This window comes from Saimiri boliviensis, chromosome 15, assembly GCF_048565385.1.
Source record: "Saimiri boliviensis isolate mSaiBol1 chromosome 15, mSaiBol1.pri, whole genome shotgun sequence".
NCBI lineage: Eukaryota > Metazoa > Chordata > Mammalia > Primates > Cebidae > Saimiri > Saimiri boliviensis.
This window is the reverse complement of record NC_133463.1, coordinates 81354629-81367723: the sequence shown is the minus strand read 5'-3', so window position 1 is coordinate 81367723 and position 13095 is coordinate 81354629. Positions and strand designations below refer to the sequence as shown.

Genomic DNA, 13095 nt, shown 5'->3' with positions numbered 1-13095 from the left:
CCATTCAGAGAGGGGGTGGGCAGGGATGGCAGAAGGGTCAGAAGCTGATTACCCAGTTATAGATAGGAGCTGAGTCCTAAGTAACCCAGCAGCCCCAGGACAGGGCCTGGAACTCAAAATGTATATTGCATGAGTGAGGGAATGACTGTATGAGTGAGGGACTGAACAGATGAATGAATGGCAGGCAGGTGGACCAATGACTTCTAAATGAAGAGAAGAATTTGCATAGAGGTGTAGTGAGAAGTAAACTTCAGAGGTCATTAAATCCCAGACTAAGTAAGAGATGTGATTTAGAAGGCACCAACCCTGGGACCCAGAGCAGGCATCCATTTCAGGCAATGGGGCATCCATAAAGACTTCTAAATGGGGCATTACAGAAAGGACTTAGGAATTTCCTGTCACTGGGTTCTTTGTCTTTGCATTCTTAGAGCTGAAAATGGTTTGTAGCACTCAGCAGGCCCTCATTGAAGGATGGAGCATTAACACCTCCTGAAAGCGAGCTTCTGCTGGCAGGGATTGGGAGGTAGTTATTCCTTTATCCCCAGAGCCCAGCACAAGGTGTGGAACACCATGCATGAAACAGAGGCAAACTGGAGTGAATGGCAGCATGGTGGCTTGGCCAGTTGACTGTGGGTGGACTGGAGCAAGAAGCATCTGAGGCAGGGAGTCCATCAGTGACTTGTAAGGTCTTAAGAGAAAGGGGTAGTGTGGGATCCAGAGCACCATGCCTCCAGCCTCACACCAACCTCTCCTGGGAACTCACTCACACCTGGAAGGTGCCACCAAGGTGTCGTGGGCCAGCTGACTTGGGGTATGCTATTGAGCAGCCAGGATAGCTTAGGGAGAGAGTTCTGGAAACTAGAGCACAGACAGACTTTTTTTTAAACTGCTATGCATCCAAGTTTCTATTTGTATTCTCTTGCATGTTTCCTACACTAAAAATCATCTCCTTTTCTTGATCTCTAAAAGCCTGAGTTTTAATCTAATTTGTAACACCGATTTTGGCAAAATTCCCATCAGAGGGGTAGTAATTAACACAACTTTCATCTTGAAACCCCAGTATTAGGGCATAAGAATGCACTTCTCCTTCCTTCTTAGAATTTCTTAGCAGTTCTTGGTTTCACTTGGTGAAAGCCTGTGGAATTTGGGTGAGAAAAGCAGAAGGTAGCTTAGCCCTTGGTCAATGTCCTTTGAATATCAGGCTAAGGTTTCACTCTTGCTTTCTTTTTTATTTATTTTATTTTATTTTATTTATTCCTTTGAGGCAGGGTCTTGCTGTTGCCCAGACTGGAGTGCAGTGGAGTGAACACAGCTCACTGCAGCCTCAACCTTCTGGGTGCAAGCGATCCTCCTATCTCAGCCTCTAGAGTAGCTGGAACCATAGGCATGTGCCACCATTCCTGGCTAATCCAATAATTTTTTAAATATAGAGACAGGACTCTATAATATAGAGTCTTGCCATGTTTCCCAGGCTGGTCTCAAACTCCTGGGCTCAAGCCTTAGCCTCCCAAAGTGCTAGGATCACTCTTGCTTTCTTAAAAGGTATCAAAACTACCTGTTGGGATAGTCATGATCTAGGAGACCATCTGAAATGTAAGATTTGAAGGATGTCTAGTGAGTGCTATTCCTTTTTTTATATATAAAAATTGTGTGTGCGTGTGTGTGCATGTGTGTGTGTGTGTGTGTGTGTGTGTGTGTGTGTGTGTGTGTTTACTTACAGGGAAGCAGAAAATAATTAAACACTGACAAGGCACCTTCTAAGGGCCAAGTCATTTATTCACATTTTCTTTCATGATCTCCAAAACAACCCCTAAGTATAATATTATTGTCCCTATTTTACAGATAGAGAGATTGAGGCCTGGAGTGGGTAGATAATTTTTCCAAGGTATTGGAACTGATCAGTAGCAGGGCTAGGGTTATAAAGCTTTCACCGTTTGCCCCATACTGTGCTACCTACTCATGAAAACAGCAATCACTAAGCACATCACAAACACCTATTTTCCATTCCACTCATGAGTGGCTGGCGGATGGCGACTTGCCGGCAAGGTCCTTGCAAGGGTGGCAGGGTGGTGGGGAGAGGAGAAGGGGGAGCAGGAGGAGGAGGAGAGTCTGGCTTCTCCATCATGCCACAGGGCTCAAAAACAGAGGAGGAGGAGGAGCAGGAGGAGGAAGAGGAGGAAGATGAGGGGAGGAGAGCCTGGCTTCTCCGTTATGCCATAGGGCTCAGAAATACACCATGTCATGTCTGCAGACTGAAAAGGCCTGGTGAAACAACAGAGAGTCTATCCCAAGTCGCTTTGATTCACATGTACAACTGTGCTCCAGTCTGCTTAAGACAAAGCTCTTCCCTCTACTGGCTCCTTTAAATTCCCACTACCATCCTAGGAAGTAGGAAGAACCAATATTACTGAAAATGGTTTCTTTTTTTCCTTTTTTTTTTTTTTTTTGAGATAGAGTCTTACTCTGCCACCCAGGGTGGAGTTCAGTGGCATGATCTCAGTTCACTGCAACCTCTGCCTCCTGGGTTCAAGCAAATCTTCTGCCTCAGCCTCCCAAGTAGCTTAGACTATAGGCACACACCACCACATCCAGCTAATTTTTGTATTTTTAACAGAGATTGGGTTTCACCATGTTGGCCAGGATGGTCTTGATCTCTTGACATAGTGATTCACCCGCCTAGGCCTCCCAGAGTGCTGGATCCCAATGACTTTCTTAAGAATCATTCTTCTGTGTATGACCCACTTCATTCTGAGAAGAATTTGGGGTATACTCAAGAAAGCATGTCTAAGAAGTTTAAAGGCCTGCTAGTAGAGGGTGAAGGAGGTTAAGACCCAGGTTTTCTGGCCCCAGGTTTTTGTTTCCCATGATGCTGTGCTGTCTCAACAGCTGGAGGAGGTCACGTGACATTCACAGGCCTTCAGTCCCAGGGCACCTCCTGCTGCCTGGCCCCACTGGGTTTATTTGAATAGTCTGACTTGATCAATTCACAGAACCTTCTTACAATTCAAGGTGAGTGAATGATGGGGGAGTTCTATTGGCTTTTTATACTTTTTAGAATATTCTAACTTGTCTCCAATGAATTAATGTTAAATTTTTAATTAGAAAAATTTAAATTACATTTAAAAGATGAATTGCACACTAAAATGTAACGATCCCTGTCAAGAGGGAAGCAGTCATTATAACTTAGCGTGTAAGCACATCGGTGGACAAGTGACGTGGCCAAGTCCATTGAGAAAACTTTTGCAGGAGCATTAAGAAGTGGGACAGAAATAAGAACCCCTCACCCCGCAAGGAAGGAAGGAGGTGGTTCTGGTTGAGAAAAGAGGTCTCAGCAATAAGCCTTGCTGTCTTCACAGATCGGCACAAATGCAATCCTTTTGGCGCTCTCGTAAAAGGCTGTCATACATTGCTCTACATCTATCAGTACTACCTTAGCTTATTTAAAGGGAAAACAGAATGGCCATTGCAATTTGTAAAGCAAAAATAGCAGACCCCAAACAGAAAATACAGGTGAATGAAACAAAGAAAATTAAAATTACACAGAATCCTCCCAATCAAATAAAACCACTATTAAATGCTGTTAGCCTCCAGCAAGTCTCGTGTGTGTGTGTGTGTGTGCGTGTGCGTGTGCATGTGCATGTGTGTGTGTATACATATATATTCAGGAAATAGAGAGAGCTGATTGCTTTTGAGCCTATCTTTTTTCACCTAACAATCCATTGTGAATATCACTCTGTGTCATTACTTATTTATTTACAAAATTGTTTTCAATGCCAGCATGCTAATTAAATTTAGGATTTTAGGTTATGAAGGAGAATGTTATAGACAGGTTGGGGCACCTGCAGGCCATGAAGTATGACAGACTTGGATACAAATCCCAGCTCCGATTTGCAGCTGTTTGATTTGAGACTCTCTTCATCTGTAAGCAATACAACAATATTGAGAGCTTCCCCACAGGATTGTTGTACTGAAGAAATAAGAAAGCTTTCCTGTAACAGAATGGTGCATTACACATTGTAAGTATTTAATAAATGACAGATATTATTGTTTCAGGTTTTATGATGTTACAGACAATACTGTAATGTATATCTTTATAGCTAAATCTATTCATATTTCCATGATTATTTCCTTCTACAAAGGCATTATAGGGTCAAAAGGTATAGTTTTTCCATCAAAAAAGATAAAAATGTATTGAATAAGTTATTCTCATGGCATTTTAATAGTTTCTCATTAAAAAGGTACCACATGAAAATCTGTATTAAAGAAGAATATTTTTGTTGTATGATAAACATTTAGCTAGTATTTTAAGCTATGTTTCTTGGTATCTATAGCTAGCTTTAACAATTGTGTTATTGTGATATAATTCACATACCACAGAATTCAGCCACTTAATTCAATGATTTTCGGTTATAGTCACAGAGTTGTGCAATCATCACCACTTCTAATTTTAGAACATTTTCATTATCCCACAAAGAAATCCTGTACCCATTAGCAGTCATTCCCCATTCTCCACCCTCACTCCCAGCCCCAGGCTATCACTAATCTACTTTCTGTCTCTATAGATTTGCCTACTCTGGACATTTCATATGAATGGAATCAAATAATATGTAGCCTTCTGTGTCTGGCTTCTTTTACTTCATCCATAGTATAGCAAGTATTAGTACTGTATTTTTGTTGCTGAATTATATTTCATTGTATAGAGAAACCATATTTTGCTTAGCTAGTCATCGGCTGGTGAACATTTGGGTTGTTTCCACTCTTTGCAAGTTATGGATAATGCTGTTGTGAACATTCACATTCAAATTCTTACATGGATCCATGTTTTCATTTCTCTTGAATGTATACCTGGATGTGGGATTGCTAGGTCACATGAAAACCTTCTGTGTTTAACCTTCTGAGCAGTTACCAAACTGTTTGTCAAAGTAGCTGTGTTATTTTATGTTCCCACCAACAATACCAGAATGCTCCCACTTCTTCATATCCTCAGTAACACTTACCATCTGGTTTTTAAAAATTGTTATTATTATAGGCGTCCTAGTGTGTGTGAGTTAATAACTCATTATGGGTTTAATTTGCATTTCCCTAATGACTAACAGTGCTGAGAGTTTTTTGCTGTGCTGATGGGCCCATTTGTACATCTTCTTTGGAGAAATGTCTATTCAGATCCTTTGCTTATTTTCAGATTGAGTTATTTGTCTTTTTGTTATTCAGTTTTAAGCGTTCTTTATGTTTTTTGGTGTAAGTCCCTTATTAGATACGTAATTTGCAAATATTTTCTCCCATTATGTGGATTTTCTTTTCACTTTCTTGATGGCATATTTTGCAGTACAGAATTTTCTTAATTGTGAAGAAATCCAATGTATCTATTTTTTCTTTTGCTGCTTGAGGTTTGGTGTCCTATCTAAAAAAAACCCTTGCCTAGTGCGAGGTCCTCAAGCTCTGTCTTGCATTCTATAGATAGATATTTTATAATCTATAGATATATAAAAACTACTTGTTTTTTTGAGAAGGAGTCTCACTCTGTCACCCAGGCTGGAGTGCAGTGGTGTGATCTCAGCTCACTGCAACTTCCACCTCCTAGGTTCAAGCGATTCTCCTGCCTCAGCCTCCTGAGTAGCTGGGAATATAGGCACATGCCATCACGCCCAGCTTATTTTTCATATTTTTAGTAGAGATGGTGTTTCACCATGTTGGCCAGGATGGTCTCCATCTCCTGAACTTGCGATCTGCCTGCCTTGGCCTCTCAAAGTGCTGGGATTACAGGTATAAGCCACTGTAGCTGACCAAAAACTTTTTTTCAATAGACTGCTAACCTGTCCTACAGAGAGACTGTACCTTGGTATATTTTTATATTTGCAAGCTGAAATCACCCACCAATTGTATCTATATGTGGAGTAAAGAAAAGGAAGGTACCGAAAAGTAATGGGGCGCTGTTGTGCTCTCAGCACTTTACATGCTCGTGTGCTCGATAAACCTCTGCAGCAGGGAGAGAGGACTGTGACTCTTCTATTAAAGGATGAGGTTCAGAGAGGGTAAACAACCTTGTCCCAAATCACCCACTGCTGGGGAACTGGATTCCGGCTATTTGTCTCCAAAGCCACGGCACTACCAACCCTCTATGTGCCAAACAGAATCTGCACTCAACCTGCCTTCGCAGACATCTTTGACAGACACTGCAGTCCCTGTGGTCTAGCTGTGTAACTGTCCTCTTTGCCTGTGGAGGCACGGTGTGGAGGCCTTCCCAGGCCCCCATGGGGGAGCCCTTTAAGGGGTCTCTCCTGGGCACTTCTGCTGGGAAATGGAGAGGCCCTGATTCTTGCTTTGCCTCTTTAGTTCAGAGCAGGCACCTGCCATGTTTTCCTACAGGTCTTACGGACTTGACAAAATGCCTTTCTCCATCTGTTACAAACATGAAATCTAATTGCCTCTGTCACCTTCTGGCTGTCAGAAGCCATTTAAATGCTTGGCACTTGAAAATTTCTGATTTCCCAGGCAAAGGTGTCACACGTTTAAAGTGACACCATGAGTGATAGCCGAGGCAATGGCTGCCCTCTTATTTCAAAGAGAATTTAAAATGCAGGCTCCTGAGCCTCCCTTCCATTGTCAATGAGCACTTCATACATACACATGGGCATATGTTTCCCTGTAAAAACAATTTCATCATTACAACTTGTAAAACCTGACTGCTTCGTTCTACTCATTTATTCCTGCAGCTTTGTTTCAGGGCCGGGAGAAGAGCTAGAGCAGTAGGGACCGCCCAGGGAGAGACAAAGTCTCTTCTATTTTCCTTCAGTCACCCCTAGACTGGCCCCTCTCTCCATTTCTTCTCTCCTTTCTTTGCTTCCTCTCTCCTTCCTCCAGTAAATGCCATAGGTCAGCTCCTGACCAGCAGAAAGGACTCACCGTGTCTGCCCTAGAAAACACAATGCATGCAGAAAATTCTGAGACATTGGTGGGTGGAAATGGCCTCATAAGTACAAGAGAGGAAATGGCATAGAAGGTGCCTGGACGGGATCAGGGTCGCCTCTCAGAGGACAGTGCAACAGAGGCATGACCTGGCTGAGTGACTGAGGTCATTCCATGCAGAAAGAGGAGAACCGGGCACGGGGCAGGGGAAGCTGGGAGCCACTAGGTGCAGAGGGGCCATCCAAGGAGGAGACGGCTTCGCCAGAACCCAGACAGGGCCACAGAGCACTGCGTGAGAAGGGCGCGCGTGAGTCCCTGAGCCTACTGAGATTTTGAAACCCACATCACACAATTCCGATGTTATCCTCTTCAAATCTGTCAGATGAAAAGCAGAAATTATTATTTTAAAGAGATGGAGAAAAAAATGGACATACAATGGGCTTTCAGATTAGAGAACTCTTATCGAATCCTGCACTGACAACTTGGTAATTGATTTCATTCTCTGGGTTCCCATTTCCCCATCTGTAAAATGGGTATGTGATATGTATCAAGGTGTGGCATCAAAAGCATGGGTCATGGGGTCCATCAGCCCAGGTTCAAGTCTAACACTCTCCAACCAGCTGTGTGTTCTTAAGAAAGCTATTTACAGGCCCCATGCCTCAGTTTACCCTCATGTAAAATAAGGATGAGAATATTTACCTCATTCATTTGTTAAGATGAATTGATGAGATAACATGTAAAGTGCTTACATGTTTCAAGTTTCCAATAAATAGCAGTAGCAGTTGTTAAAATCATGATCGATATTTCAAAGAGTTCTTGTGAAAATTAAGTACCAGTTTCAAAAAGTACTTGATAACCAACATCTGTATAGTACTTTACAGATTATAAAGTATTACCAATAATAAATAATGATAACTGGCACCTGCATAGTACTTTATAACTATTTATTATTATAAAGGTTATCATTATTTATTATTGCTACTCAAATAAAAATAAAATTTTCCAGCCTAAAGTGGGATTGAAATTTTGTTTTGGCCAAAAATGTTTCTATAGCAACTAGGCCTGCCTACTCATAGCTCTCCTCCGTGGCTGCCCCACACGACAACTAAGTGTCGTTAGTTACAGCTCAGTGGGCACCGAAGCAGACGCTGACAGATGATTTCACACCCATCCAGTAGATTATAACTGGATGACACTGTTTTAAATTACATTGAGGCTAGCTTTAAGTTTGCTTTTCCTTTCCTTTTATTTGAGATGGAGTCTTGCTCTGCCGCCAGACTGAAGTGCAATGGTGCAGTCTCTGCTCACCGCAACCTCCACATCTTGGTTTCAAGTTATTCTCCTGCCTCAGCCTCCCGAGTAGCTGGGACTATGGTGCGTGCCATCATGCTCAGCTAATTTTTGTATTTTTAGTAAAGACGGGGTTTCCCCATGCTGGCCAGGATGTTCTCCATCTCTTGACCTTGTGATCCACCCACCACAGCCTCCCAAAGTGCTGGGATTACAGGTATGAGCCACTGCACCCGGCCTACTTTTCTTTTGAAAACAGTAACAGAATCTTTAGAAAAAAGTACGTCATGAAAGTATCAAAGCATCATAGAACAAGGGCATTAGCGGAAACCTTAATAAAAGTTAATAATAATAATGCTGTCCCAGATTCTACCCTGATTTTGTGCTGTTCAAGCACATTTAGAAGTGGGTGGACAAGGTTTCTTGGCATTATTGTTTAGGAGATGACAATACCAGGGCAGAGTGTTTAAGAGGCCCAACTGGTGATGTCAGGAAGCTAATCGCAAAGGCATTATCACTCAGTGTCCAGCCTCTGTTTCCACTTTCCCTGGGCCCACAGCCTGCTCTGCTGCAGCAAGCTGGTTGATTATCAGGATAATTCCATGGGTGTCCGTGAGCTCCTCCTATGTGTTCTATGCTGCAAGGAATGAAAAATGATTAAGCCCTCAAGAAAGTTTGCAATCTATGGGGAGGGGAAGTTTTTTTCTTAATTTGCTGTCTCTTCCGCCCTCCATCCCTTCTTCTTTCCAGGGGATCTTTGCTGGTTGCCCCAGGCATGCAAATGCCAAGGCTAGTCATCAATAACTGTTCAAACAGACACACTCCCTGCCTTCTCGGAACTTACAGTTTTTGAAAGTCAGACCAATAGAAAGATAGGGAAGGTTGGTGTTATGAGACACCCTTGGAAGAATTCCCTTCATGGGGCCTGACAATGCCCAATACCACCAACGCCCTACACCCTACACCATACATCACACACATGGGAAGACTTTGCCTCTTGTCTGTGTCCCTAAACAGAGTTCACAAGGATCTCTCTGCCCTTTGCAGGGGATAGACTCTAAGTTGGCACCAAGGGAAGATAAAATATAACGTTTCAACAGCATTCCTGGCTAGATCCCTCTTTGCTTAGAAGTGATGCCTGTTTCCTCCTCTGCATTTCTGTTGGAGCCTGCGTTCTCTCCAGTGGGTCCTATGTGACAATCCACCAGAGGCAGGACGGCTTACACGAGAGTGCAGTTACAGAAAGGAAGCCAAGAAAGCAAGGCTGCAAACACCTGAAATTGGGTCCTGCTCAGAGAACTTCCCAATCTCTGGGAACACTGCTGACCTCTTTATCGCAAGGCTGAGAACAGTAAGGTCTCCCCCAGCATGGAGGTAGTGGGTCTATGTTGAGCAATGACACACGAGAACAGCTTGAATGAATCAACCTAACCGTGCAGCTCTTCACAGCAGACCGCTGTGGTGGACATCAAGCGTCTACTTTTTTCCTTCTTCCTGAGCATATTGCTAGTGCCAAAAGACCTTCCAAAGATTCTGATGACATATACATTTAGGTTCCACTCCAGTGGGAGAAATCAGCTTATCCAGATGGACCACTTATCCAACTTTGGAGATGTTCCAGAAACATAAACTTTTATCTCCAGAGAAACAATAGGGACTGCTCTCCCTGCAAGACAGTTTTCATAGTTAGTTTATTGTCTTCCCCAGAGGTGAAAAGTCACCATTCACAACTTATGTACTTTAATTCAGAAGGTACAACCTTCATTTATTCTTTTATTGAAGGGAGAGTTATGGATCACGTCTTTGGGGGTAACCTCCGTTTTAGGCTCCATGGTCATGATTAGACATACTCCTGCCTTCCCAAGCCCAGGCTCCGAATTGAAAGGAAAGGGAAGCATCTCTATGCATTCCTTATATTACATATTTAGTCTTTCTATTCCCTGCCTTCCTATCTTTCTATTGGTCTGACTTTCAGAAGTTCCTATTTTGGTGCAGGGTGTTGGTGGTGTTGGGTGTCGTCAGGCCTTATGAAGGGAATTCTTCCAAGGGTGTCTCATAACACCAACCTTCCCTATCTTTCTACTAGTCTGACTTTCAAAAACTGTAAGTTCCAAGAATAGGAACTTAGGACACAGAGAAGAGGCAAAGTCTTCCCATGTGTATGGTGTATGGTTTGAGTGTAGGGTGTAGGGTGTAGGGTGTATGCTGTAGGGTGTAGCATATAGAGTGTAGGGTGTGAGGTATATGGTGTAGGGTATAGGGTGTATGCTGTAGGGCAGGCGTCCCCAAACTTTTTACACAGGGGGCCAGTTCACTGTCCCTCAGACCGTTGGAGGGCCGCCACATACTGTGCTCCTCTCACTGACCACCAATGAAAGAGGTGCCCCTTCCTGAAGTGTGGCGGGGGGCCAGATAAATGGCCTCAGGGGGCCGCATGCGGCCTGTGGGCTGTAGTTTGGGGATGCCTGCTGTAGGATGTAGGGTATAGAGTGTAGGGTGTGAGGTGTATGGTATAGGGTGTAGGGTGTATACTGTAGGGTGTATGGTATAGGGTGTAGGGTGTATGCTGTACAGTGTAGGGTATAGAGTGTATGGTGTGAGGTGTGTGGTGTAGGGTGTGAAGTGTAGGGTGTAGGGTGTGTGGTGTAGGGTGTAGAGTATATAGTGTAGTGTGTAGGGTATAGGGTGTAGGGTATAGAGTGTAGGGTGTGAGGTGTACAGTGTAGGGTGTATGGTGTATGGTATAGGGTGTATGCTGTAGGGTGTATGGTGTAGGGTGTATGCTGTATGGTGTAGGGTGTATGCTGTAGGGTATAGGGTATAGAGTGTAGGGTGTGAGGTGTATGGTGTAGGGTGTATGGTATAGGGTGCAGGGTGTATAGTGTAGGGTGTAAGGTGTTGGTGGTGTTGGGTGTTGTCAGGCCCCATGAGGGGAATTCTTCTAAGGGTGTCTCTTAACACCAATGTTCCCTATCTTTCTATTGGTCTGACTTTCAAAAACTGTAAGTTCTGAGAAGGCAGGGGTTGGTCCCCTTCTATGCACTTTGCACTAGACCAGGTGGGCTATACACATGATTATGTATGGACCCTCATAATAAAGCAGTATCAGTAACACCACTAGGCAGAGAGAAAGAATCAGAAAGCCCCACAAGGTTACACAGCTCCTAAGTACCTCAAATCCTCTTGCTTGTGGCTCCAATATGCAATGTGTCCCACTCCTATGTTGCAGATAAAACACCAAGGGGCATTCTGAGAGGGAGCAATCATTGTTGGGTGAGGGGCATCTGGGAAGATGCATGGACAAGGTGAGCTCTGGGTTGGGCCAGGAGGGACCTGCCTCATGCCCTTGCAGGGGGAAAGGCATCCACACAGGAAGGGCGGGGCAGTGACAAAGTGCATGAAGAAGAGGTGAGGGCTTGTCTGCAGTGCACAGTGGCAGGGGCATTCCTGTGGTGAGTGGGGCATGGAGGCCTTGAGTGCTGGCATTGCCATGGGGCTGATAAGGAGGGTGAAGAACAGATTGATGAGCTTCGAATGCTAGGAAAGCAGTGAAGAGGATCCTGAGGGAAAGGAATGAAGATGGCCTTGAGTTTCGGGCAGCTGCTTGAGGAGGATGGCAGTAGGGCCTGAGTGTTATTTGGGAACACAGGACTGAAAAAGGATGGGAAGAGAGCATTGGCAGGGAGAGGTGGGGCTTGGGAAGACCCAGTGGGAGGCCAGTAAAATAGTGACAGCAAATTTCCTATTTCTAGAGCCCACGAGCCTAGGCCCAGTGGTGCCACTCATCAGCTGGGTGACTGGAGGCAAGTAAGGTAAGCCCTATAAGTGCCAGTTTTTTCAGGTGAAATCTAGATACATAGAGTGAGCAGAAAGACTAAATATGTAATATAAGCAAGAGGCAAGTTGCATTTCCCCAATATTAATTCCCTTTTCTTTTTTTTATTTTTTATTTTTGAGACGGAGTTTTGCTCTGTCACCTAGGCTGGGCTGCAGTGGCGTGATCTTGGCTCACTGCAACCTTCACCTTGAGGATTCAAGTGATCCTCCTGCCTCAGACTTCTGAGTAGCTGGGACTACAGGCACATGCCACCATACCTGGCTAATGTTTTGTATTTTTAGCAGAGACAGGGTTTCGCTGTATTAGCCAGGATGGTCTCGATCTCCTGACCTCGTGATCTGCCCACCTCGGCCTCACAAAGCACTGGGATTACAGGCGTGAGCCACCATGCCCGTCCTCCCTTTCTTTCTGTCTGTTCCTTGAACACAAGCATTTCTAGTCCCAGACCTTGGCAGTCGTTATGTCCTTTGCCTGGTGCTTTTACGTCTTGATTTTTATGCCAGAGTAACTCTGGACTCATTTCAAATGTCACGCTTTTAAGGGGAGAGTTCCTCTTGCTGTCCCCATGCCCTCAGTTCCCTTCTAAGACTTTACTCATTTATTTCTATAACTCCGTAACCAGAGCAATGCCTAATACATAGAAGGGGTTCAAAAAACTATTAAATTATTCAATTAGTGGGTCAGAGTTATCTGGCCATAGAGGGGGCAGAACTTTACTCTCAAGAACTTCTATCTTGCATGGGATCTTGAAGGTCATAGGGTTTGATATGAGAATCCCATCAACAGTTTTATAGCACCAAGTGTAATGCCTTGCATACAATAAGTTGTATAGAACTTCTCTACCAAACAAATTAGTTTACACTTGATTTTCTCCATTGAGAGAAAGATTTCTAGTTTCCAAGACTTCCTTTTTCTTCTTCCAAACTTTTAATATTTATGTTGAAAGAGGAAAAAAAAATCAAGCTATAAAGGACTGGAAATCTGCTCATACTGGACCAAGCTGTGACCTCTGATCCAGCATGGGGCTTCAACATCACATCTGCCCAGTGAGGCCGGATTGC

General features: G+C 43.9%; 1 protein-coding gene across 1 annotated transcript in view; it reads right to left on the bottom strand.

The window, feature by feature from the left end:
* TG (thyroglobulin) overlaps window positions 1-13095 on the bottom strand; it is a 273908-nt gene that overhangs the window by 49665 nt on the left and 211148 nt on the right. The gene's annotated exons all lie outside the window — the stretch shown is intronic.